The following is a 23,486-nucleotide window of genomic DNA, read 5'->3' on the forward strand; positions in this document are numbered from 1 at the left end:
TCACTTGTGACAAGAATACCGCCATCAGTTCCAAGTCATGCGACCAGGACTCCATCTCCACCCCTTTCCCCAATCATATTAGGGCTAACAGATCACTGGTAAAATCTGCAGAGGGTCTTTTTTTCCCCAACACCAATTATAATCTAGGGAAATATTCCAAAAGTTAAAGACAGAGTGGGGTTTGATACCAGCCAATCTTGCTCCCCACCATCACTCCAGGAAAACATGGATTGACCGCAGGGGCATCAGGCAGACAGACACACAGACTAGAGAAATTAAACTATCTGCTTCCCTCCAAAGTCACCAGTAGCAAACAGCAAGCCCTCTTGTACATTCCAGTTGGAGCAAAATGGAAAACCAACTGCAAGGTCATTTGGGGCTTTCACTGAGGAGAAACGACACAGGCAACATGTACAAGAAAGGCTGGTGTCATCCAGCAGCAAGATGCCTTCAAGCAAAAGACTGTGATTTCTACCCAAAAGGTCTTTCAGTGTTGCTCTTCTTCGATTGGACCCTGCCCTTCCTCATGAGTCATGCTGGCCGGCACTGTCCCCGGACAGCCGAGCCTCTTCTTCCTCAAAGTCACTGCATCTATTAGGGATGCAGCCCCGGCAGCCACATCCCAGGCAACTCGGAGGACCTGAGCATCCGCTTCCAACCTTCATGCAGAAGGTATCGGGGATTTTAATTTCAGATTATGCTGCCCTGACTTTGTGAAAAAGAAATGCCTACTGAGAAGAGAGACAGTAAGAGACATGGCATGTTGTCCTTGCCCCTGGACTCACCATCTAGTACGAATACCTTCCTCCTTTGCGGAGATGGATAGGTTGTTTTTCCTTTGCCCCGTATCCTCTTTGATTTTGTTTCAAAGGAGTCTGTGGGGAAAAAAGGATGTTTTTTGAATCAATCCCATTCACACTAAAGAAACCACAATATCTTACTTTTTACTTCATTTAAAAAATGAAACCCTTTTACCTCGTCTACATGAAGCTAAAGGGTGTGGAATCGAGCCTTTTATATAAAAGTTGCTTTTCTTAGGAAAGTTCGCCATTCCTGGCCATGTGTCGGTCAACGTGCCGCACATGCTCTGTAGATGCCTTTAAATTTCCTTTTCCAAAAGTCAGTGGGAGCCTGCAAAACACCAAAGGTGTGGATGAGCCTGGCTCAAAGTAACAAATTATAGCTAATGTACTTTCTGTGGATTGGAAAGATGAAATTATAATTTCAATTGGAAGCAGCCTCTGGCTCCACACCTCCAGATCATAGTAAATCTCCCATTTGAACACTCGCACCTCTGAGGCTTCCTGATTGAATCAGAGCCCAGAGGCTGCCTGCTTTCCCCGGCTTTCACAGACTGACTTTTCCACTGGGCACATACTGTGATACACCAATATATTCTCACCGCTATTGGTTTAGGTTTGTGTAGTTGTTGGGCTTTTTTGTTTCCCTCTGTTTTGTTTTAGGAAGTCTCACTGGAAACAATGCTTGACTTAAAAATTTGAATTTGAACCCAGCATACTAGTAATTGCCTTGAACTTGAGCAACTTCCTGAGCCTTTCTGCATGTTAGTTTCTTATCTAGAAAAATGGCAATAATGATACAATTATACAGGTTTCTGGAAGAATTACCACAGCACAGGTGAAAGTGCCTATACACAGGACCTCAGATATTTATGCAATGCTGCAGAGGAACCGTCACTTGAATAGCAAATATTCTGTGTGCCTTCCACCATAATAGTAGAGCAGGGCTCAAAAACAAGACTTTGACTTCAAATAGGTCACAATCTCATAATAACTACCATGTATCAAGCACCTATTACATGCGACGTGCTGTGCTAAGTATTTTAATATGCATTGTCTTACTTCTCATAACAACACTATGAGGCAAATATTATCATAGCCATTTTGCAGATGAGAAAATGAAGCTTGGAAAAGTTAAATCAATTCCCCAAAGTCGCAAGATTAATACATGGCACTGCTGGGACTAGAATGTAGGCCTGTCTGTCTTCTAACAGCCCTCCAATGCAAGCTGAGAGCGCATTAAACACATGTACAAAGACACACAGAGTTAATCATATTCCAGAATGTTCCCCACTCTCATTCAGGACTCAGAGGGTTAAAGAGAAGCTGACAAAATAGCATAAACAGCTGGTTCCAAGGTGCTAGTTGCTCTTCTGTGATACCATTTTGTTTGTGCTTCTGCAGCTGTACCAGAAAGTTTTTGTTCTCTGAAGAAAATACTGAACTGAAAAGATAATTGGTATTCAAGACACACATGTTTTCTACCAGCAAATAAGAAGAAAGCACAACAGTATTCTTGAAGGATGTTGATTTTTTTGTGTTTTGCAATTCTGCATTTTCAAAAATGACATCTGTTTTGTGAGTGACTAAAAACTCTGGAGGAAGAATTTGTAAAAGGAAATAAAATTGTGTTTCTGAGCATTTTCCTCCTTACTGCCTTCAAATGATGTTTAGTTGGCCCATTTTCCCAAAAACATTGTCAAGGCAGAAGTGTTCTATTTCCTGCCACATTTCTGACAGGTTTGAAATGATGTTCCAGTGGCAAATATTTTAAAAGTTTCTTTTAGCACTTTTTCCCCATGTATCAAATCATTCTTTCTTTTGAGCACTCAAAAAAGAATTGTGCCTTCTAGGAGCATAAATGAATATAATGCATCCCATTTATATCATGCATTTCTAGAAGGAACTCAAAAGTATTTTACTGTCTTCACTTTTCCAGGCTGTTTATTTTTTGCTGGTGCATCAACAAATACAAAAGTTTAAGAGAGCCATTTCTTATTCATTCCCATCTCTTTGATTTATCACTTCTTATTCCATAAATTTCCAGCCTCTACTTCACACAAATAAAAAGATGCAGTAACTCATGTAGTTTGTCAGCTAAATCCCAGTTTTAGAGAAGAATGAATATTAACTAAGGTCATCTGAGGACGTCCCCCCTCTAAATGGCACCGTGTCAGGTTAAACCCCCATTCTCCCAAATCTTGCTGTACATGGCCACTCTGCAAGAATCACCTTCCTCTTCTGAAAACACATGACAGCTTCCAAGTTATAACTGGCAGGATCAGTGCCCCTGAAGGTGGGCAGGAACTCCTGGACCACAGGTGCAAGTCTTTCTCCTTCTGCCTTTGCCCAGAATTTATGGAGCCACACATCACAGAGATATGAAATCTAAATGAATCTTTGGGAACTCTCAGGAGGCAGAAATTTCCCAAGTTGTCCCGATGATTGAGCTCACATTAATCTGGCCCCATAATTCACCAACCATAAACCCTGTTGGTACAATGCTTCTCTCTCAAAGCTTATATATGTCATTTTTGTTGTGATATCTTAGTCATACACACTTCAACTTTCTCTGGATTTTAGGCATTGACTAGCCAAGCACACCTGCCTCAGTGTTTGCTTCCTGGCACAATCCGTCTGGCCCTTTGCTATATATGGATTTCATGTTTCCTCTTTGGAAGTACTTAAGCAGAAAGTCCCAGACTGCTTCACATATAGGATGGCTCTCTCGTTACAAGCCTGGAGAGACCAAAGCTACAGATGAGTCTGCCAAGGGAAAAATCATATACCTTATCCTTGGCGTCAGAGTTTTCATCAGCAGAAGCCAAACAGAATGCTACTCACAAGTAGAGAAATTTATATACAAATAATAGAAGTAGCATATGGGTCAGGAAACTCAGGTGGAACAAGAGTTCCACCATGTCTGATGATTTGTGATTGGGACCTACATTAGGCACCATTCTCTACCTTTTGAATAGCTTCCGGTGTCACCAGTGAGACCATTCACATTACAAGATGGACTCCGCCAGCTGCCCATCACAAAGACATGTCTCCTCCAGAGTTGCTCTGCTGGAGAAGCTCCTGACACTGGAAGCTCTGGTACAACGTGAAAGACAGTCCTCGGGGCGCCTGAGTGGCTCAGTCATTAAGCGTCTGCCTTTGGATCAGATCATGATCCCAGGGTCCTGGGATCGAGCCCCGCATCAGGCTCCCTGCTCTGCGGGAAGCCTGCTTCTCTCTCTCCCACTCCCCCTGCTTGTGTTCCCTCTCTCGCTGTGTCTCTCTCTGTCAAATAAATAAATAAAATCTTTAAAAAAAAAAAAAAGACAGCCCTCACATGTCCAGCGTGGGACAGGGTAGTAGGTCCCGGATTCATTTTTAAGTCACAGTGAAGCATAGGAAAAGTTGAAATGAGCAACGTGGCCTTATTCGTTGTGCACATACGTCACATCATGCATAGCTTCCTTCTTTAGACAAGATGCTCTCGGGCAGTGTAGACAAATTCATGATTTTGAATATTTTCATTTGCTTTTTGTGGTTCCCACTGTTTACATCCTGTTTTTTCCATTTTGTATAAAAAACTTCTTTTCTTAAATGTTGCCAGGGGTTTCATTTATTTTCCTCCAAGAATTATCTATCTATTCTTCCATACTTATAGATTGCCACTCTTTTCAATTCACTCATCCTTTTTTTTTCACCCTCAATTCTTATTGTGAACTTGACCTCTTCCATATACATGTCTACTTGAACACTGACTGTGAATGGCATGGCCTCTCCTCACCTTCCTAAACTTCACTGGACCCTCAAGATCTGTTTCAAATCCCAAATTCTTCACCTAGCTGTCTGAGGTACTAACCAATGCTGATCTCTCCCACAGCATCACACCTCGACCACAACACATGAGTTTCAACTAGATGTGCTATATTGCCCCAACTAGAAACCTATGACCTTCCACTGGCAATAAGTACAGACTTAGGCACAAAACAAGCATTCAAAAAACACTGAGACACAAATGGCTACAGAAAAATTAGAAACGTAGATACACTCAAGAAACTTTCATGTATTTGTATATTTATCCAACAATGTTTATGAAACCCCTAAACTCCTATGGTAGGCAGAGAGGAAACAGAGACACATATGTCATAATCACTTCCCACTCTAAAGATTGAGTGGGAAGAATACAAATACAAAGAAGTGTCTTAATGTGTCATGATATTCTGTGTAGAAATAATTAAAGGGAGGGTGCCTCAGTCGATTAAGCATCTGCCTTTGGCTCCGGTCATGATCCCAGGGTCCTGGGATGGAGTCCCATATCGGGCTCCCTGCTCAGTGGGAGCCTGCTTCTCCCTCTGCCTGCGGCTCGCCCTGCTTGTGCTCTCTCTCCCACACACACACAAATAAATAAAATCTTTAAAAAAAAAAAAAAAGAAATAATTAAAGGGAATAGTAGGAGCACAATGGAGAAAGTGGTCAATTCTGTCCGGACTCAGGATTGAAGTGCTGATTTAGCTGGATTTTGAAAAAATGACTGAGACAGAAAAGGAAAAATCAAGAGTGTTCAGGATAAAGGGAGCAGTTTGAACAAAGTTAGGATAAAATATTAACAATCCACAAGGATGTTAATTCAGCAAGTATGAAATAGGGTCTAGGAATTAGCTTCCTTAACAAGTATCTCCTGGGAAATTCTGATGAAGGTGGACCCAGAACCATACATGGACCCAGAGAAATGACAGTCCACATTCTAGTTCTTGACAAACTTGCTAAGAAACATTTGATGGTGGGTAAAACACCTTACTTGGCTTGGTGAGAGAGAAGATCCACTCGGGTATGGACAGGTCTTTCCTCCAAACCCCTGCTTCAGTGAGACATCCAAGATATGAACCTGGACCTGGATATTACCTCTCACTTTATAATCCTTCAGTGACATCCCCCTGCCCACAGAATGCTTTAGTGGAGCATCCCTGGCCTCACCTGCAATCTCACTGAATTGGCGCTCTTCCAGGGCCCCTAGTCTCACTGCTCAAACTCTCCCTTACAATTATATCAAACGTCATGCCTTCTGCTGCTATGAAGTTATTAAAATTTAAGACACATATAGAAGGTTTCTACTGAGGATACCAAATTAAATAAGGTTATTGTTCTTATAGAAACATAGGATCGACTTAAGTGTTAAGAGTGAAATACCAGAGCACTTTCCTTTCGTCTGTGGAATGTTAAATTGTCTCATAAATATAGTGAAACCAAAGGAGTTCAAAATTCTGAGAGAATGTTAAAAGATATCCCATGAAATAAGGAGAACATAGAAGCAAAAAGTCTCCTAATCCCCCACTCCTAATGAGTGTATGTATTCACACATATATACATGTGGGTGTGCGTGTGCACACACACACACACAGATGTCTCATACCACTGGAGGGCATCCTGGAATCTGTGCATCACCAAAATATTCAGTGATAAAGACATTTTCTTCCTGGCACATTAGAGAGAGAAACTGAGACCAGACAGCTAGTAAGATAAGACACACTCTCCCTTCAGGAGCACATGCTGCTTTGGCAAACACAAATATCACTCACTCACACACACATGTACTCAAGCCTGTGCATAATTCTCTTGACAACTCCAACTTATAACATTAGCATATGAATGCCGAGGCTTACAGTGATATTCGCCCACCAAATGGAATTTATAATATAAATGCAATAAAAAGTATCTGAAAGATTACTCTTTGCTCTGAATTGAGTCTGTCAGAGCTTGTATGTAAAATATATGTAATATCCGTATAGAACCCAGTGTAAATATATTCTTCCTGCGTGCTCCCATGGAGAAAAGCTGAGATGGTTAGGACAATACTAAATTCATACCTCCTTCCCAAATAATGCATAAAATAAATGGCTCCAATTCCCCAGCTTTGTGCATGTGTGTCTCCCCATTTCCAATATTTCACATGTATTAGGCCAAACGTGAGTTTTTTTTCAAGGTCTCTCTGTCTTCCTTTTATTTTTGTTAGATGTCCTTTTCCTCGCTGCCAAGAATCATTCACAACTCCAGTAGGAAGATTTTACAATTGTATCCATAATCGACTCAAACCAGAACCAGAAATTATTAGTACATGTGATATGTCTTTCCCAGTAGATTATAAGCTCCTTAAAGGGAATGACACTGACTTGTTTATTTTTAAAGTCATGGCATCTTTAAAGGCATGTGCCTACAAAAGCAATGATTTATCATCTCATGTGATTCTGCACATTGGCTGGTGGTTCCTGCCATGCCTTTACCTGGGCTCACTCAAGTGGCCCCATTCATCTAGAAAGACTGGCTGAGCTGGAAGTTTCTAGCCTCACTCACAGGTCTGGCAGTAGGTGCCACCTGTCAGTTGGGCTTCCTTCGTCCTTTTCCACATGGCCTCCTTCCTCCAGCTGGCTAGACTTGCTCCCTTACACGCTGTCTCAAGGCAACACTGCGAGGCCTCTTAACAGCCTTCCCACAGAGGACACACAGCATCACTTCCACCAAGCTTGATTGGTCAAAGCAAGTCAGAAGGCAGCCCAGGTACAGATGCGGGGAAATAGACACCACCTTGTGGTAGGAGGACTGGCAAAGTCACTGGGCAAAGGCGCAGGCATCCAGGGATAAGGGACACTTGTAGCCATCCTTATTTCCCACACCAACGGAGGCCTAAAACAAAGGGTAGTCAAATATTTTTTTTGTTTAAATCATTCCTTTATGTATTCATTCACCCATTTAACAAATATAAAGTGCCTACAATGTAAAGGGTACTTGGTTAGGCTCTGGAAATAGAGTTGGCAACAAGGGAGCACCAGTTCTTGGTCTTACGGAATTTATGAAGAGTCAATGAATGAGTGAGTGATAGAAAAGTGATAGGCAGCTAGGTGGCCCTTGCAGAGATAATGGCCTCAAATTCTAGGCTCCCTTCAGAGTTAAAGGTTTATAAATTTTAAAATGCCTGAATACCTTATTGGAAAAGGGGTCCTCAATCCAGGATACTATCAAGGGACTAAAGTCAGAGTTGGATTCCAAAGAGTTGGGATTGGAGCAGCAAATTTCTATTGAAGGCAGAATAGGTTACAAGAGCCAGAGGGACCTGCTCGGTTTTCAATGTGAAAGACTCCAAGATCACCGATCAGTTAAGGTCTGGTAGAAAACAGAAAGGAAGCTCAGAAGGAATTGGGGGAGAATTAACAAAGAAACTATATATAGTCATAGGGGAAAAGTTAAAAGAAACATCAGGAGATACTTAGCTATCCAAGGACAAGCAATGAAAGGAAGATACTACCTAGCACTGAAGCAATAGAAAGAGGAAATATTTTGGTTTTGGGGTGTTTTTGTTGTTGTTGTTGTTGGTTTGTTGTTTGTTTTTTTGTTTTTTGGATAGATATATTTCAATTGACCCACTTCAAGAATATCTTGCAGATATTTGCACTAGCAGAATCTTAAGAAATTCCACATCTTGCACATTTGCGTCAACTGCCAGAATTTTTTTATTTGTATCTCTTAGGAGATTTAATTTTTATTTCTTCCGTGTTATGTTTATATATGTACATTTGTTTCTCCCAGTAGATGGTGAGCATCCTGAAATCAAAACACATTTTTGAAAAATTAATCTCTGTATCTTCACAAAGCTTAACTTGGTAGGTACTAACACTAAATATATATATTTACTTAAAGAAACATGGTTAGAAAATGGTTGACCTTATCTTCACGTTAAAAAAAAAATTACCTTTTGAGGAAATGCTTTTACCAGATGAGAGCTGGAGGTGTGGAAGAGAGCACTCTCGGCAAGAGGTAGAGCCATGGAAGAATCCATTGCCAGAAGGGCAATTCCAAAACACAGATATAGCAGGGTAATCTAACCTTTTCTCTCCTGCTTGCCCCTCATTGGTCAGATCCAACCAGAAGCCCAACAGTATGGAGTCCTCCACCCCACTACATCTAATAAATCATGGGTTGGCCATGATACCACTACACAAAACAGAATACAGTAGAAGAAGGAGTTGAAACTTGAGAATTATGGACGTGATACATTTACTATTGAAGTTGTGAGCTTAAGATGCCTGCAACCCATCTGATTATGGACCTCCTGTAGGTAGTTGAAAATATGAACTTGGAATTCAAAGGGACACAATGCAGCTAAAGATCAAGATTTGGAAATAATTAGCTTAAAATAGTTGCTAAAGCCATATGAATGTGTAACATGGCCCAAATTATGTAGAGAGACAAAAGAATAAGTTAAAATTCCAGCTCTGACGTACTAGGGACATAAAAATAGAGGGAGGACAGCAATAGAGAAAAGACAATGAGATAAGTTAGAAGAGAATCAGAGAAGAGTGAAATCTGGAAATTCAAGGGATAAGAGTGTTTCAAGAAGTTAACCACCAATGTCAAATGTGATCGATTAACCAGAAAAGAAATTACTGAATTTGGTAATTAGAAAATCATTGGTGTCTGCACATATACAAAATGATGTCCTCCAAAGGCTCCTGCAGCTGGTGTTATTGGACTAAATAAAGTTTAGATTTATGTTCATTATATCTGTAGATGACCCCTTGTTGAACAGAATTACTAATAAATGATACCTCAGAAGATGAAAGTAAACAGTATGTCTTAAAATGGCCAGCTTAGGGGCACCTGAGTGGCTCAGTCAGATAAGGGTCTGACTTTGCCTCAGATCATTATCTCAAGGTCCTGGAATCAAGCCTCGTGTGGGATTCTGCACTAAGCGGGGTGTCTTCTTGTCCTTCCCCTTTCTCCTCCCCCTGCTCATGCTTTCTCTGTCTCTCTCAAATAAATAAATAAAATCTTTTAAAAAAATAAAATGGCCAGCTTAGAAATATAAGACAATGAGATAAAGATATGAAAATATGAACTCAAAGGGACACAATAGAGTGTCCTGTCTCATATATATATAGATCCAACCAGAAGCCCAACAGTATGGAGTCCTCCACCCCACTACATCTAATAAATCATGGGTTGGCCATGATACCACTACACAAAACAGAATACAGTAGAAGAAGGAGTTGAAACTTGAGAATTATGGACGTGACACTCTATATATATATGAGACAGGAGCAAGGCATATACATAGGTACCAAATATAAGTATATATATCTATGGGAAATAAACATAAGCAAGGAAGAAAACTATTTGGATAATGCATCATTTCATATCAATAATACTGTTATGATCATAGATATTGCTATCATATTCTATGCTTACAGAATGATTTACTCGGATACCAACATATGACCCCTAAAAAATAGTTCTTCTACTATTTATTAATCAATGCAGAATGCATATAAGGCAAAATAAAGTGGCTTAGCGTCAGTGAACTGCTATTATGGTCTGTGCAGATTTCTGCATCATGTAGAATACATAGGACATTTCAGATAATGTCCCTCCTTCTAGCTGTATATAATCTATTTTTTCCAGATTTTCCAAAAATTTTAAGTTTAATTCTCTGCCTTCTTTGAATTTCCCTCAAAATAACTTGATCTTTACAAACTTTGAGAGCCTGGAGTTTTTTTTTCCTACATTTTGAAGACTCTGATGGAAAGGATAAAGAGAATGGAGAAACAGGACAGAAAAGAGGAGATGCCACAGAAATGGACTGGAGGTGTCAGATGGAGCCCTTTGCCCCTGGGAGACAGAGGCTTACTTGGCCAGAACCCCAGCTTACTCCTTGGCTGCTTGAAGTCTGATGACTGTCCCATAATTCTTGCCCATCTCCTGCCATACTCCTTGGCTGCTGGAAGTCTGAAGATTGTCCCATAATTCCAAGCTCATTTCCAGGGATCATACCAGCATCATTCTCATAGTCTGTCTTGTTCCCTTTCCTAGATTCCTCTGGGCATGCAGCTTAGGCCTTACACCAGTTTCCACTGATATCTACTCCTTTCCAAGCCCTTCATCAGTTTTGGAAGAACTCATTCAAGCTGCAGATGGTTGTCAGGAAGGTCACATCACCACTTCCTGCCACCGTCCCCCTACATGTTCTTGCTCCCTACCTTGTCATTCGGAAGCATTTGCTGTACCCCAGCCCTCACCCTCTACATTCCTCCAGGCAGAATTAGCTCTCCCTTTCTTCTGAACTCTTAACACTAAAAGAGGCTTGGTGCTCAGCTTCTCTCAAACTTTCTTACACAGACTCACTGACGCTCTTAGCAGAACCCAGGCCTGAGCACTAACAGGACCAATTATCTGTCAGAAGTGGAGAAGATAGAGATAACATGTCCATCACATGCAGCTTTTCTCCATGACAGGGCATCACAGCTGTGTGGTTACATAGCTCACTCCAGATCAAACTCTGTCCCCTGAAATGGAACAAACTCCCAGAGTGAAAATCTAGCAAAAAAGAAGTTAGCCTTTATAAAATGCTTTAGACATATTCTCCACAAGCATTTTATATAAACATTCTAGTGCAATATCTCCAAGAAAGTATACCTAAACTAGTCGAAAATGTTGGAAATCTGGGAAGGGAAATTAAAAAGCCATGTGCTTCTTAAATTTATTTCCCAAACCCTCAAGTATGTTAATGAGGCAAGAAGTGAAAAACAGCAGGTCAGGTTCCCACTTCTCCTATTGAAATGTTATCACAATTTAGCATCCTAGAAAAAGGGGCACGCCTGTGATATGCTAATGACTTCAAACTGGGAAACCTGCGAGTTTCTCGACTTGGGGAGAAGCTCATTAAGCCTTTAGCCTAAGAAAAAAGTTCATTTTGGTCTCTTGAAAACTAGACCTTTCCTTATCCTTGCCCATGTCCTGTTCTTCTATGCTCCAGGAATTCTCCCTACAGTTTGCTATTTTCTCCTGTAAGCCGAGCTTGGTCTTGCTTCCCTGCTGGGCTTTTTTTTTTTTTTTAACATTTGTTTTTTCACAGAGAGAGAATTGACCTCCAAGTTCACCTTCAATGCCTTATACTCTAACACTCTACCTATTAGGATTTGGGGAGAACTATGATATAAGATATGATTTTGTAAAGGCTTCTATAAGGGTAGAAACTGCTGCTTCAGCCACATTTCTAAACATCCCATTATTATGGGAAAGAGTGAAATTATAACAGCTAATAAGTACCTATTTGCACAAAGGCTTGTACTGTTTTTTGAAGCCCTAATCTCTTAGTTTTCTGGAAATAAAAAGTTCTTTCTTCTAGTCTTTCATTGTGTTCTTAGTTGGATCCTTTTCTTCGTCCCAAACATTGGTGTTCCTAAGATTGCACCCATGGATAAGTGGGCTTCTCACTCTACACTTTATTCCTTATAATCTTATCTAAAAGCGGGTGTATGTATGAGACAGAGAGAGAGAGAAAGTCTAAAGCTCTAGGGAAGTGAAGGGCTTGAGAAATAAATTTAAGAAGCATCAATTTAAAGAACTGAAGTTACATAAAGTAACTTCCTCTAACAGGAAAAGAATTATATTAGAAATCAGTAACAAAATATAATTTAAAAGTGCTTAAAATTTTGAAAAAAATGAAAACCGTGAGTCAAAGAAAAAATAGATAAATTCCTTGAAAATACAACTTACTAAGATTTTTAGCAAAAAGGGGATGGGAAAATCTGAATAGTACTGCTCTTATTTAAAAAATCAAATCTGTAGTTTGAAACCTTTCTACAGAGAAAACTTCAAGCCTAGATGGATGAACTGGTATATTCTTCAACATCTAAGGTAGAAAACACCAATCATACACTGATCCAGAAAATAAAAAATGAAGAAACACAATCCACTACATTTTACAAGGCCAGCATAAATTTAATACCATATTCTTCCAAAGGCATTTTTAAAAAGGAATATCACAGGACAATCTCTCTTCCAAACACATGTGTAAAAATCATTTATATTAACAAATAAACTACAGCTATATATATTAAAAAAAAAGATAATATATCACGGCAAAGTGGTGTTTATACCAAGAATGCAAGGTTATTTTAACACCATAAAATCAATCAATTAGTAAAAATCACCATTGTGACAGAATAAAGAAGAAAAATTACAGTCATCTCAATTAAAAACATTTGGCAAATTTAATTTCTCAATAACTATATTAAATTTAAAAATTGAATTAAATCAAAAGAAGTCTTAGAAACTAGTGATAATGTAATAATATAATAGAAACTAGTGATAATATAATAATATAATATATCTATAATAGAATAGAAAATTAGTGATAATATAATAATATAATATGGAAAGTATATTTCCAAAAACCCAAATATGGGGTCATCATAATAATGATGAAATATTGAAAGCATTGTCTATGCAATCAAGAATGAGACAATGATACTTTCTATCACTTTAGTTCAATCATTTGCTGGAAGAATTAACTAATGTAATAAGACTATATATATATATATATATAGACATTGACATAAATTGACTATATATACCATATATATAAATAATTTTATTTTTATAAAAATAAATGATTTTAAAAAGAATAATAAAACACTAATTGTTTAAAGACAAATTATTATATATGTGGAATATCCAAAAGAATATACAGATAATCTATAAGAATTAATAAGTAAATTTAACAAGGTCACTGGATAGAAGTTCAGTATACAAAATATAATTGTATTTCTAAATATTAATAAGAGAAAATTAAATTTTAAAAGTGATATCTCTTATATAAGCACCAAAAACATCAAATACTTAGCAATAATTTTAATAAAAGGTGTGTAAAAGACTCTCCCAGGAAACTAAATTTTACTGAGATAAATTAAAGAAGACCTAATTAATGGCAGAACATACACAGATTAAAGGTTCACTTTGGTAGAAATACCATATTCCTCAAATTGATCCATAGATCTCACGCAATCCATCAAAATCCCAAAGGAATTTTTGTATGGAATTGACAAGGTGATTGCAAATCTACATGAAAATCCAAATGGCTAACAACAGCAGAAATAATCTTGAATAAGAACAAAGTTGGAAGACTTACCATATATTAAGACTCATTATAGAGCTCTAGTAACTAAAATATTTGTGGTAATGACACAAAGGCAGACAAATAGACCAATAGAAAAAATAGAAAACGTAGAATCATATTCACATATATATGGTCACTTGATCAATAGTAAGGCCAATAAATAAGTCTAAAGAAATTTAAAAGGATTGAAATCATACAAAATATGTCTCTGACCACAATGGAATGAAATTAAAAATCAAAAAAGGTAGAAAATTCAGGAAATTAACAATTATATGAAAATTAAACAGCACACTCCTGTTTTTAAAAGATTTATTTATTTGAGAGAGAGACAGAGAGAGCAAGCAGAGGGAAAGAGAGACAGACTCCTTACTGAGCAGGGAGCCCAATGTGGAGCTTGATCCCAGGACTGTGAGATCATGATCTGAGCTGAAATCAAGAGTTGGATGCTTAACTGACTGTGCCACCCAGGTGCCCCTAAACAGCACACTCTTAAATAATCAATGGATCAAAGAAGAAATGACAGGGAAAATTAGAAAATACTTTGAAATGAATGAAAACAATAAAACAACCTGCCAAAACTTATGGGATGCAGGTGAAGTAGTGGTTAGACAGAAATTTATAGCTATAAATACCTATATTTTATAAAAAAAAAAAGATCTTGGAGCACCTAGGTGGCTCAGCCAGTTAAGCCTCCAACTCTTGATTTCTGCTCAGGTCATGATGTCAAAGTCGGGAGATAGAGCCCCAGGTCAAGCCCTGTGTGGAGCCCTACATGGTACTCTGCACTGGGCATGGAGCCTGCTTAAGATTCTCTCTCTCTCTCTCCCCTCTCCCTCTGCCCCTTCCTCTCCCCCTCTAAAAAAAAAAAAAAAAAAAAAGATCTCAAATCAATAACCTAATTTTCACCTAGAGAAACTTGAAAAAAAAAGGAAATTAAACCAAAATCAAGCAAAAGAAATACATAATAAAGAATAAAAACTAATGTAATAAATAATATGAAAACGATTGAGACAATTAGAAAAGCCAAAAGTTGATTCTTTAAAACAATGAACAAAATGGACAAAATACTTAATAGGTTAATCAAGATAAACAAAAGAAGATGAAAATAACTAAAATCAGGAATTACAGAAGGGGCATTTACTACGAATCACAGAAATAAAAAGGACCATATGGGACTATTATAAACAATTGTATGCCAATAAATTAGATAATCTAGATGAAATGTAAGTAATCTTATAAAGATGCAAACTACTGAAAGTGAAAACAGAATAGAAAACCTGAATAGACCCATAACAAGTAAAGACATGAAATCAGTAATTTAAAAAAATCCACAAAGAAAAGCCCAAAACAAAAAGTCCTTGCAGGTGAATTCTACCAAATATGTAAAGAATTAATACCATTCTTTAACAAACCTCCAAAATATAGAAAAGGAGTGAACACTTCCTAACTCATCTTGGGAGGCCAGTATGACCCTGATACTCAAACCAAAGACATCACAAGAAAAGAGAACTACAGAATATCTTTTCATGACTATAGATATAAAAATCCTCTTTAAAATCTAAATCCAGCAACCTATAAATAGGATTATACACCATGACTAAGTGGTTTTATCCCAGGAATGCAAAGTTCGTTGATATGAAAATCAATCAATGTATTACACTATATTAATAGAATAACAGGCCAAAATTACATAAGCATCTCAACAGACACATGAATGTGTGTGTGTGTGTGTGGGTGTGGGTGTGTGTGTGTGTGTGTAACCTAAGGAATCCATAGAAAAAAAAAAAAACAGCAGAATTAGTATATGAGTTCAGCAAGGTTTCAGGATACAAGATCAGTATACAAAAATCTATTGTGTTTCTACACATTAGCACTGAACAATTAAAATTATATTAAGAACACAATTTCATTTATAATTGCATCAAAAATATACTTAGGAATAAATTTAACAAAAGAAGTACAAGGTTTACACAATGAAAACTACAAAACATTGAAAGAAATGATTGTTTTGAGGAAGATAATGAGTGACAGAGTGAATTAGGGCAGCATCTCGGTTGCTTGTAAGTTTTTATATCTTGTTATTAGTGGTTTTTACACCAGTGTATTTAATTTGTAAAATTTCATTGAACTGTACACTTAAGATGTGGGTACTTTATCGTATGTATTTTATATTCAATTTTTAAAGGATCCTCCAAAAAAACTAATCAAATCATATCATACCTTGCTTCTATTCTCATTATTAAGCATAATGTATGCAATACAAGAAAGAGAGAAAACTACATTATAATGAAGATACTGAACTTCAAAAAAGAGCTAATAATGAGTATCCAATAGAAAATGAGTCCGAGTCACTGGATCTAAGTGAAATACATCTTAGAGTCATAAAGGATCCTGTTAATCTCTAAGAGCATGACAGTAATTAAGAAGAAGTGGTAGCAGACTTGAATAAGGAGATATTCTTGTTTCCAAAGGAAAAAAAGATAGATTCCAGGAATAATTCATTTAAAAAAGTGATATTGATCTCTATCAAAAATCAGTAACATTTTGATGTCTAATACCATTCCGTACCAAATAGAAACAGTTCTTTTCAGACAAATGGCTGACCAGGCCTGTAGCATGGAGGGAACAAAATGAACCTAGGATATCCTATTAGTCCCCCAAATAAGTATGCTAAAACAACTAGCAGCAACAACAAATCAGTGGGTATTTGTCACAAAGATATGAAGGAGCTCTCACTGGCCAAAATAGGGACAATTTAAGTATCAAAATAATTAAGGACAGTAATTAATTATAGACATTGCAAAAATAGAAATTCGTGAGTCCATATTGATAATTAACTAATTAATAAATTAATTGGAAGAGACAGCTCTTACTTGCAGTATAATTTCTAGAATCAAAAGGTAAATGTGATGGGAAAGGCAGAGTTAGAGTTAGAAAATCACCATTTAGCACCATTGGAGTAAAGATTGTTTCAGGCAAGAATTATCTATGGATGGTAAACATAGGGGAAATTTTTGATGAGGACCATAATATTTGCATCACCTTACAATGTCTCCTTACGGATTTCTAGAAGTTGCAATAGAAAAAATAATGACTATACAGTGACAAAATGAATAACACTTTGACCCAGTAATCAAAATTACTATACCAATGAGGGGCAGATAGACACCATGTTCTTCCAGAATGATGCACTCAGAAGGCTACAACATCTCTTCTGGTCCAGCCTGGAATAGATAACATGATTTTAACATGAGAAAACAACAAGCAATCCCAAAATAAGGAAAGTCGTGTTTTAAAAAAGGAAAAAATTGCTGAATTCTTCAAAAAAGCCAATGTCATAAAAACCAATGGAAGAATTTGCACATTAAAGTAAATTAAAGAAACATAACAACTAAATGTAAAACCTGATCTTAGAACGGATTCTTTAATGACAGGAAAAAATCATTAAAGGACATTATTGAGACACTTAGCAAAATTGGAATTTGGACAGTAGATTAGGTAAACTAATGGTGACAATGTTAATTTTACTAAAGTTGATAACAGTATGAAAGAGAAGGAAAGAGAGATTGATGATAAGTGATAAAGCAAATGAAAGCAAATGAGGTAAAACAGTAAAATAGGTAAATCTGGCTAAAGAGTATATTGGCATTCTATGATCTATTTCTATTGTTGTAACTTTTCCATAGACTTCAAATTATTTCCAAATAAAAGATGTTGAAAATTAAAAATCAAAACAAAATCTATAACAGTTGTAGGGGAAGCTAACATTAATCAAGTGCCTTCATGTTCCAAAAATTCTTTAAATATCCTTTTATTCAATCCACACAATAACATCATCCAAATGACCTAAGAAACTTGGAGAAGTTTGTCCTTGGCTCTTTTTCTCAATATTTTATTTATTGTCTTGGTTAAATAAGTTCTCCATTTAACACTGATTAAAGTTCTTTGTGTAAAAAATTTGTAGGATACAGATATGCATGCACACACACACACACACAATGGTTTGCATATATAGAAAATCTATCTAGGTTTTATTCAAGTAATACATAGTTAAAAATAAATAAAATTTTTAAAATTTTTACATGGCAAAAAAACTGGAAGGGATATATAATAGAATAAATAAAAGACACTCATAATAACTCCAAAATTCTGCAATGCTCAAACAAAAGCCTTCAAGATGAAATTTAACATTTATAAGTATAAAATCCAGTATTTTGGTTGAAGAAACCAGTTACATGTTCAAGATCAGGGGGAAAGGCTTGAAATTAGACCTCACTGAAAGCAAAGAAACCTTACTTAACTCCAAGCATATTAGGTGGTAATGGTCATTAAACAAACAATACCCGTATCTGCCATAAAATGAATGATACAATCTTACATAGCATTTATAAAGAATTACAGCAAGATCTAGAGAAGTAAAAATTTTCACTGTTAGATGCCAGTTGTTGATTTCTGGGAGCCACATTTCAAGAAAGACAATGCCAAATTCTGGAGTGTACACAGGATAGATGTCTAAAAATTTTCCTTTTTAATTTTACAAATACCAAGTATCTACCCAGTGCTCAACATTTTTCTAGGAAGATTCAAGTTTAACTCATAGTTCCTGCCTTCAAAGAACATCACAAACAATTATCTGGCATATTCCTCAATCACACTGCCCTCCTCCGGGCTCTGCCCATTCAACCCCTAAGCAGATGGGCTCTGCTCATACCCATTCTAGTGTACGCAGAACTCAAAGTATCCAGATGACAAGCAAGTTAGCCTATTGGTGATCCTGCTGTAGCTCCTTGCTCTTCTGTTTAGAAATTAGGGTCCTTCTAGGTGCCGTGACTAAGGCCCTAAGATTATTGCCTGCTATGCAATTTCTCTAAGGCTATCTGGCCTTCCATACTTTTGTCTTTTAGATTGATACTTGCCTCTAAATTTGAATTTCTCTACTGAAGCCTTTTTTTTTAAGATTTTATTTATTTATTTGTCAGAGAGAGCACAAGCAGGGGGAGCTGCACACAGAAGGAGAAGCAGACTCCCCACTGAGCAGGAAGCCAGATGCAGGACTCAATCCCAGGATCCTGGGATCATGACCTGAGCCGAAGGCAAACCTTAACTAACTGAGCCACCCAGATGTCCCATGGAACCTTCTTGAGTAGTGTTAAAAATCGCCTTGGTAATGACCATTGGCTTGGCTTGCTGGTTATGATCAACTGAAGAGATTCAGTGTCCCTGTGATTCATCTAACCCTTGGGGTACCTTCTAGACCTCTTTGACACCAGCAGCCTCTAGATCATTGATTACCTGAAACTATGCTCCTGGGTATGTCCCTGGAAACCCAATGGGTTGCATCATCTCCAGGTCCCAATGCCCTCCATATCAACTTTTCTGCTTAAGACTTGCATTTCTCTGACAGTGAAGACAGACAATAATACAAATAATACAGGACAGTCAGAAAGAAAGAAAACGAGGCACATTTTAATAATGGCTTTAAGGTGTTAAAACAAATCACTGTACAATTCTAAAGTAGCTCTTACCTGATTAGGGATTCAGAAAATAGTTTATAAAGGAAGTGACATTTGATCTTGGTTTTGAGTGATGAATAATTTTTATTACCAGGATTGCTGAAAGCAAGGGTGGATCCATATTTTGTGTGGCCTGAAACCTGTAGAAATGACAGAAGAGGGGACTCTTACAGAATGCAAAGTGACAACACAAAATTAAGTATTCACCATTCATTAAATAATAATGATTATTCATTAAGCAATCATTTAATGAGAATGAAAAAAGAAATGTCAATGAACTTTTAAAAGCTGATAAGTACCAAAAACATTACAACAACCAGAAAATAACAAATATTTATATTAACTTACTACCTGACATTTTTTGGCTACTTACTCTTTAAATCACTTCTTCATATGACGCTAATTTTGTAATGTATTTCTAGAAAGAACAGAAAGATATTTCAATCTTTTACTGATTTGGTTGACAAAAATTTGTTTTTTATTACTTATAGTATAAAAGGGTTCCTTTGATTTCATAACTCATTACACTTAATGTCACATAAATTTTTAGGAGTATTGTCAAATTTGGGGAAATATCTCCCAAGTTCTTTTCTTATAAAAGACCTATTTATTGTAGTACTGCTATAAGTTTACATCCTAAAAGCACAAGAAGTCTGATAAATACTATTTTGTGTAAGTCCACCAAAAAAAAATATATATATATATATGGTGATAATTTTATATGGTATGTTACCATGTATATATCTGCCAAGAGAGCTTCTGTCTTAACTATGTCAATAAGGACAACTTTGTTCTTATTTACTACATTTGTACATTTACTACAATTGTACATGGATGATTAAAAGAACTTCTCACAGACTAGCTTCTAGAGGATACACTAGGATCTATAGGATATAGTTACACTGATGTACAACCTCTGATCCTGCCATTTTGGGCTTTTTTTTTTTTATGTTATGTTAATCACCATACATTACATCATTAGTTTTTGATGTAGTGTTCCATGCCATTGTGTTCTGATGCTGGTAAGGAGGCCTAGCAGAAAGGAGGAGGATTTCTGCAACCCATTCCTACATTGGGTCAGTTGAAATACCTACACGTAAATGTGTCCAGCTGTAATAACTATACATCAAATGACTGCAAATTACATCTTTATCCCACTGTACCAGTTTAAACTAAATGTATCCCCGATTCAGCTCCTCCTTAGCTCATTCCAAAAATGTCCACAGCCATTCCAAACATGGGGAAGAAAGCAAGGTTAAGTCAGAGTGGTAAGAGACAGTATGTTGCTTTGTAAAATTTACCCAAAAAATCATATGACCATCCAAATGTATGGCCAAAGCCCTCCCAGAGCCTTGATGTGGACCAGTCAAGAGAAGGTCTTGAAGCTAAAGCTTCATCACTTCACAGTAAATACATCTCGGTCTTCAATGCATTTTCAGGCTGAAGAAATTGAGTTTCACCTTGAACCCTTTAATTGAGTCTACTGTCCCATCTAGTAAGCTATCAGTTTTATCTAATATTATATTTTGTTGCACTTCTTAGAGGCATAAATTCAGAATAAGGAAGGGTGACGTCCATCATACTCATAAGACCAGTTTTGTGAATCAGACTTTAGAAGGCCAATTGCTAATACTGGAGGATGTCCAGAGGACAGTGATCAATAAGGTGTGAAGACTCAAAAGGAGAAGAATTATTAGAACTTGAATATTTAGAATGTCAAAGAGATGACTTAGGGAGGAAATAAGACCTTTTGCAAAACGTGAAAGGGATTGTCTTATGGATGAGGAATTCGACTGGCCCTACATTCTTTGGGGTAGAAGAAGGAGCAGGAGTGGCTTGAAGACTTAGCACAAAAAATATATAAAATATTAATAATGTTTATATTGATTACATGTTGAAATGATAATATTTTGGAGTTATGATAATAAGTTGGGGTTAAGTAACATGAATTAATTTCACATGTTTTTTACTGTTTTAATTTGGCCACTAGAAATTTTTGAAGTATAGATATAGCTTGCATCTGTGGCTTACATTACATTACAGTTGGGTAGCATGAGTCTGTTTCAGCCCACTGAGATACTAAGCCCTCAAAGCTATTGCAATTGTACCAAGAGCTGAGGCATCCAAGCCATTGTATATTTAAGTAGTGTTTTCTTGAAATTCTTTTTTTTGCCTTCTTAAAAATTTATTTAAATTCAATTAGCCAACTTATAGTACATCATTAGTTTCAGATTCTTTTTTTAATTTAACACATTTACCTGTTTTATTGGTATCACCTGGCTTTTTAAATATTTTTATTGAAGTATAACATACATTATATTGGTCTCAGGTATACAACATAATGACTTGATATTTCTATATATTATGAAATGTTCACCCCAATAAGTCTAGTTGACATCCATCACCACCCATAGTTATAGAATTTTCTTCACATCCTTGCCAACACTTGTTATTTATTATCATTTTTATAATAGCCAATCTAACAGGTGCAAGGCAATATCTTGTTGGTTTGTTTGGTTTGGTTTGGTTTTGGTTGTTTTTGTTGTTTTTTTTTTAATTGTATTTATTTATATGAGAGAGCATGAGCAGGGGGGAGGGGGAGGGGCAGAGGGAGAGGGAGAAGCAGGTTCCCCACTGAGCAGGGAGCCCAGTGTGGGACTCCATCCCAGGACCCTGAGATCATGACCTGAGCCAAAGGCAGATGCTTAACTGACTTAGCCACCCAGGTGCCCCAATATCTTACTGTTTTGATTTGCATTTCCCTTATGATTAGTGATGCTGAGCATTTTTTCATATTCCTGTTGACCATCTGTATAGTTTTTTTTTTTTTTAGAAAAATGTCTATTTAGATCCTTTGGCATTTTTTAATTGGATTTTTTTGTTATTAAGTTGCATGAGTTCTTTATGTATATTGGATATTAACTCCTTATTAGATATATGGTTTGCAAATATTTTCTTCCATTCAGTAGGTTGCCTTTTCATTTTGTTGATGGTTTCCTAAAAACTAAAGCTGTGCAGAAGTTTTTTAGTTGGTTGTTGTCCCATTTGTTTATTGTTGCTTTTATTGTCTTCAACTTTTGGTATCCAAAAGATCATCTCCAAGACCTATGTCAAAGAGCTTATTGCCTATGTTTTCTTCTAGGAGTTTTATGGTTTCAGGTCTTACTTCAAGTCTTTAATCCATTTTGAGTTAATTTTGGTGTACAGTGTAAGATACCGGTCTGGTTTCATTCTTTTGCCTGTGGCTGTCCAGCTTCTCCAACATCATTTATTAAACAGATTGTCTTTCCCCTTTGTACAGTCTTGGCTTCTTGGTCATAAACCAACCAGCTATATATGCATGGGTTTATCTCTAGGCTCTCTATTCTATCTCATTGATCTATGGGTCTGTTTTTATGTTAATACCACATTGTTTTGATTACTATAGCTTTCTGACATAATTTGAAATTAGGGAGCATGATACCTCCAGCTTTGTCCTTTCTCAAGATTGCCTTGGCTATTCAGGGTCTTTTGTGCTTCCATACAAATTTTAGGATTGTTTGTTCAATTTCTGTGAAAAATGCCAATGGAATTTTGGTAGGGTTTGCACTGAACCTCTAGATTGCTTTGGGTAGTACGGACATTTCAATAATATTAATTCTTCCAATCCATGAGCACAGAATACCTTTTCATTTATTTGTGTCCTCTTCAATGTCTTTCCTCAATGTCTTATAGTTTACAGAGTACAGATCTTTCACCTCCTTGGTTAAATTTATTCCTAGGCATTTTATTCTTTTCAAAGTAATTGTAAATGGGGTTATTTTCTTAATTTCTCCTTCTGATAGTTCATTATTAGGGTATGTATAGAAATGCAACAGATTTCTGTATATTGAATTTGTATCCTGCAACTTTACTGAATTTGTTTATTAGTTCTAAGAGTTTTTTGGTGGAGTCTTTGGAGTTTTCAATATATATTGTCATGTCATCAGCAAATGACGACAATTTTACTTCTTTCTTTCCAACTGGATGCTTTTTATTTCTTTTTCTAGTCTACTTGCTCTGGCCAGAACTTCCAGTACTATGTTGAATAAAAGTGGTAAAGTGGGCATCCTTGTCTTAGAGGAAAAGGTTTCAGTTTTTCATCATTGAGTGTGTGAGCTGTGGCCTTGTCATTTATGGCCTTTATTATGGTGCCACATATTCCCTCTATACCCACTTTGTTGAGACTTTTTATCATAAATGGATGTTGAA

The 23,486-nt window shown here is 36.7% G+C and overlaps 1 long non-coding RNA gene across 1 annotated transcript; it reads right to left on the bottom strand.

Annotated features, from left to right (window-relative positions):
- Window positions 1-786: 786 nt before the first annotated feature.
- Window positions 787-19,386, bottom strand: LOC118546383 (uncharacterized). Its single transcript, XR_004922562.2, has 4 exons — window positions 19,269-19,386; window positions 16,892-16,967; window positions 976-1,131; window positions 787-875 (listed from the first exon to the last, which is right to left on the bottom strand). It is a non-coding gene; the product is annotated as an uncharacterized LOC118546383 (long non-coding RNA).
- Between the last annotated feature and the right edge of the window lie 4,100 nt (window positions 19,387-23,486).

Source organism: Halichoerus grypus, chromosome 5, assembly GCF_964656455.1.
Source record: "Halichoerus grypus chromosome 5, mHalGry1.hap1.1, whole genome shotgun sequence".
NCBI lineage: Eukaryota > Metazoa > Chordata > Mammalia > Carnivora > Phocidae > Halichoerus > Halichoerus grypus.